General features: G+C 43.9%; 2 long non-coding RNA genes across 5 annotated transcripts in view; one reads left to right on the top strand and one right to left on the bottom strand.

The window, feature by feature from the left end:
• The window catches only part of LOC111665274 (uncharacterized), a 33,498-nt gene that overhangs the window by 13,912 nt on the left and 14,662 nt on the right, over window positions 1-4,924 (top strand). Inside the window, exons 2-7 of one of the 4 annotated variants that reach the window (XR_015438076.1) lie at window positions 166-257; window positions 384-458; window positions 697-811; window positions 1,025-1,145; window positions 1,691-1,847; window positions 2,014-2,111. This is a non-coding gene — a long non-coding RNA (uncharacterized LOC111665274). The other 3 variants (XR_015438079.1, XR_015438077.1, XR_015438078.1) reach the window with 3 other exon arrangements.
• The window catches only part of LOC147818340 (uncharacterized), a 3,552-nt gene continuing 1,988 nt past the window's right edge, over window positions 3,361-4,924 (bottom strand). Inside the window, exon 2 of the long non-coding RNA XR_015438080.1 lies at window positions 3,361-3,764. This is a non-coding gene — a long non-coding RNA (uncharacterized LOC147818340). The remainder of the gene's footprint in view (window positions 3,765-4,924) is intronic.

Here is a 4,924-nt window from a genome sequence, read left to right as displayed (position 1 = left end):
GATCAGCTCTAGCTTCTATATTGATACTGTGAAAGTATCAAAGCCTCAGTCCACAGAGAAATGCACACAGCCTTAAAACCAGCCGTCGGGACTTCCTGTAACTTTGTGATGTCACAACAAAGCAGTCACTGCTCTGCATTTCCCTTTGCTGATCATCCACTACAGATAATGAGTATCTCCGTAAGTCCGAAGGCTCCGTCTACCTCCACGATGTGCTCACAGGAAAGTCCGAGGAGTTCTTGAGCAAAGACAAGTTTGTAGGTCCGGTCCCCCCCCACCCATCCACATCTGTGTTTCTTCTGTGTAAACATTATAAACCACATGACAACAGCATGAAAACTCCATGTGAAATGTGAAAAGTTTGTGCTTCTCCTCCGACACAGAAGGAGAAGAACGCGTACGACTACCAGCTGTCTGCAGACCGCAAATATGTTGCGTTCATGAGCAACCGCTCCGAGGTACGTCGGCCTTTTATTCACGTTGATCTGATGAAAGTTTTAAAGCTGCCGAGCGATGGCTCGTTTTGTTTTTGCCCCGTTAGCTGTGGAGACACTCGTTTACAGCTTCATATTCACTGACCGGTTGTTAGAGTAAGTTCCCGACTATGAATCTTAATGTCTTTATTTTACTCTCGTAAAAAGTTGGTGCACAGTTAAACATTATCTGCCTATTTCATTATATCCCTTTCAAAATAAGATGTTTTGGAGCTGGCTGCAGCTGAAGAAGTGAAGTGCAAAGGACATTTTTCACGCCCTCTGACATTCCTGATGAAGTCCAGTACTTCGCCTGGGCCCCCCAAGGACACAAACTGGTGAGGCTGTGGACAAGCTTGTATGTGCACATAACTCTGAGTGACATTTTCTGCTTTGAAGCGGGTGATAGACGAGGCGATCGAGCACAACCTTTTCCAAACACTTCCCCAAAGGCTTCAAAACATGTGATGTCTCTGAGGGTTCAGGACACAAAGCCTTTCTGAACTTGTGTGTGTGTGTGTGTGTGTGTGTGTGTGTGTTTGCATTTCCAGGCCTTTGTTTGGGGGAATAATGTGTACATAAAGACGAGCCCCGGGTCCGCACGACAGCAGGTCACGTTCAACGGAGAGGACAACTGGCTTTTAAATGGGATCCCAGACTGGGTCTATGAGGGTGAGTGGCACGTGTGAAACTATGAGGGTGTCATTCATTTTTTAGGGTTAGGGTTTAGGGTTTAGGGTTGGTTCTGGAGGCCGACGGCGAAGACCGGGTCTCTCCGGAGGGTGACCAGGAGTTGACCGGGTTGGTTGGCTGGACCGCCGCCAGCTCCGGCTGTGACTCGGGCTGGAAGCTGGAGACCAGGGGCAGCGACAGACAGACAAAGGGGAGTGCGCGTGTGTGCGCGCACACACCTGGGAGGAGAGGGTGATTGAACACAGGTGGGGCAGACGATCAACAAGGAGGCAAACGGGACAGAGACAGAAAGTACAAACATTCAAGGGAAATAACTACAAAATTGTGACATTTGCGTCGGTGTTGTTGAAGCAAACAAAGTGTGAGCCGGGTCAGAAATCTTAGCAATGCTTTTTTGATGTCATCGTTTCTCCAGCATTTCACTGTGAAAAACCTTTTGACCACAATCGTGAGCACATGCTTGTTTTATTTATTTATAGCATAAGGAACTGAACTAAATCAGCTTCACACTTTCCCCCTTCCAGAGGAGATGTTCTCAACCAATCAGGGCCTGTGGTGGTCACCTGAGGGGGGGAGCATGTGGCTTACGCTGAGTTCAACGACACGGAGGTCCGCAACATAGAGTACACCTGGTACGGCGCGAAGCAGTACCCCAGCACTGTTTCCATTGCATATCCAAAGGTGAGACATCAAAACACACACACACACACACACACAGCTTGTTTCACCCTAACGAGCTTGTTCTGGGATCATTGTGTTGTTTATAACGATGGCCCACGCGCTCTGGGTTCAGACTTGTCGGTGTAGTCGTATTATCTGGTGTATTTGACGTTCTTGTCTGGTGCAGCCAGGTACTCCCAACCGGGTTGTGAAACTGTTTGTTGTGAACACTGACAACGTGACAGAAATCACAGAGGTCCTTGTTCCAGCCTCATTCAGCACAAGGTAACGTAACAGTTTTTATTATGTGGATCTATTAAACAAGAAAGTGAGAGATAAACAGTGTCATGTGGTGGAAATTACTGCGATTAAGTTGCATAAACAAGGGAGTTTTATTCCGCTGAATGTAACTCAGCAGTTGTGGCGGGACAGTCTGCAGCTGCGTTCTCATACAATGTCCTTGCTGATATGTTCCCAGACGGCTTAATGAATACACTGCGGTCATGTGATGTGTGAGAACAGCAGCTAAAGGATAAGGGGACAGATCTGTCTTTTCTTTCCTGCCCTCAGTGAGGAACTACTTGGCCACCGTCACTTGGGTGACAGACACCCGTATTGCTGTCCAGTGGCTGAAGAGGGTTCAAAACCACCTCATCCTTCAGATCTACAGCTTGAGTGGATCCAGGTGGGATCCTGTTGAGGTAAAAACATGTCATCAACAAACATACAAACAATATATCACAGGAGACATTAGGGGCTGTAACACAGGGTCTCAGTCACATGGTGCATGTTCATTTAGAGTGTTTGTGTGCCTGCCTGCCTGCCTGCCTATGTAGACATGTTACCATCCTGTCAACACCTCCTTAAAATAAAAGTCAAATACTGCACCAGTAACTTACTATACTATGTCATTTTCTTACATTCATACCTTACTAAATGAGGGCTTTTTTTGATGTTTAATACACTGAAGAGCGTCTGTGTGTTGGTCCTGGAAACTAGTAAGATGAGATAAGATTTGAACTGGCAAACTCTGAGTCTGTAAAGTATCCCTCTAACTCTTTAAGCCACTGGGTCAGAGGTGAAAAGAAAAGAAGCGTCTTTGTCAAGACTTGTAAGTCCTATTAAAAAAAGAGATTTCAACATACAACCTGTACAACTGGTGTTTTGGGCAGCAGCCAAACACCCCTATGTTCTGTGCCCCACTTAGTAATAATATATAAATTACCCCCCTACACATGCCCATAGGGTGATCTGTATCAGTGGTTGTAAATAGTTTAAACGACCCCTCACCCTTAGCACCTAAATATCCACTAGTATAAATAATTAAACAGTTTTAACTTTAATAGTCTGAAATAGTACAATCAGGTCTGTGAGGTGCACGGGAGCCATGAGGAAGACAGCCAAGATGTAAAGGGGGGAAGACATCATGTAGCACACCAGGCTCAGACTGACTCTGACTATGACTCTGACTCTTCATTGATGGTGATGAAAAGAGAAAGTGCACGTGTCAGATTGATGAACAGAGACGGCATCAAGAGTTTACACAACGGTGCTTTAATGTTGTTATTAGAACTGTACTAATGACTGATGTTAATCACAGTCAAACATTTGCCGATTGAAACGATAAGTTATTTTCACCAATCGGAAGCGGTCGTTAGGCGGACCAGAGTCAGCCGACCAATCAGGTGTTTGTGCACCGACGTCGGCTGACGTCTGCGCCGTGACACTGTGGGAGAAACAAATATGGAAAAGCTCACGGAGACACAGAGTAAAACCGACATTTGAGCGGATTTTGTTTGTTTACTAGAATGAGACCGAGCAACAAAAAAAAAACAACTAAAGAAACGGACCGTTATTGTGGAGTATGAGTTGGACGCAGAACACACCTGCGGCGCAAAGGTAAGGCTAACGAGCTAACTGATTAGCTGCGTGCTTTAGCTTTAGCATTAGCACTGTCTTTATGCGAAACCTTTTGACTTACTTCAGTTTTCAGTCGTTTTCATGCGTGTGTGTGTGTTTAAATGTGTGTGACTTTGATTTGATTTAAGTTGAATTCCCCCTCCTGTGTTTTGTGATGAATGAGCTTGTTTTATTTGTAACTCTATACGGAGACGAGCCTCGTAAATAAATGTATGTCGTGGTATAGCAGTTTGTGGTTCCGGTTTATTCAAGTCACATTAATACTGCAAATAATAAGTTGGTACATTAGCGGGGAAATAAGTCAAGCACGTCTTAATGTTTTAAAGCACGACTGTAGTGCTCAGTTTTGTGTCTTTGTCAAATTCAATGTACAAACATGATGTAGTATACGTAGATAACCTCAAATAAAAGCAAAGTACTGTAGTTGAATAATTCAAACTTGTAAACTGTGTAGAAACAGTAAATATTCTGTGCCATGTTTTCCTGCATGTGTTTCAGGTGTTTGTTCTTGTGTTTTCCAGGTGTGGTCGGTCAGCTGCTGTGGCCCGGATGGAGGTATATGTAGTAAAGTGGCTTTACACCAGATTTTAAACTTAACACAGCAGCAAACAGCTATTTTCTATGTAAAGACGTAATGTGTCCTGAGCACTTGTATTTATTTTTGGATATGTTCTCTTACGTTGCCAGTAGAGTGAAGAGTCGAGGGTAATCCTAATTTTGTAATGCGGTGATATGATACCGTCTCTGTAAAAAAAGACAAACACTGATCCAAATGTTACATCATGACCTCCTAGGTTGCAATCATTGAGTTATGATTTAGACATATTGTTGTGTAAAGTTTGAAAATACTGAGAAACTGCTATAATAGTAAATAAGCTTCGTGTAGGTGCATTTTAAATGAGTTCTCAAAAGTAATGTTAGGACTGATATTTCAAACAGTTTTTGTGGGTTTTCCATTCAGTTTGTTTGACATTTTAGAGCTCACCGTAGTAGCGTTAAGGTTACAAATGACTTATTGTCGGCCGCTGACTTGGATGCAGAGTACCCTTCTACATGGTGTAGGAACATGGGTAGGCATTAAAATGAGATCATTTTCATCAATCACTGAGCTACAAAAGGTTAGATGTGTTTATTTATTCTGGGTCGGTTCGGGTATCAGACAGGCCTCCCTCTGCTGT

Source organism: Seriola lalandi, unplaced genomic scaffold (assembly GCF_002814215.2).
Source record: "Seriola lalandi dorsalis isolate HSWRI2012SDOR001 ecotype SW California unplaced genomic scaffold, Sedor1 jcf7180002054630, whole genome shotgun sequence".
Taxonomy (NCBI): domain Eukaryota; kingdom Metazoa; phylum Chordata; class Actinopteri; order Carangiformes; family Carangidae; genus Seriola; species Seriola lalandi.
Note: the sequence above shows the minus strand (reverse complement) of the source record. Positions and strands in the feature narration are given on the sequence as shown.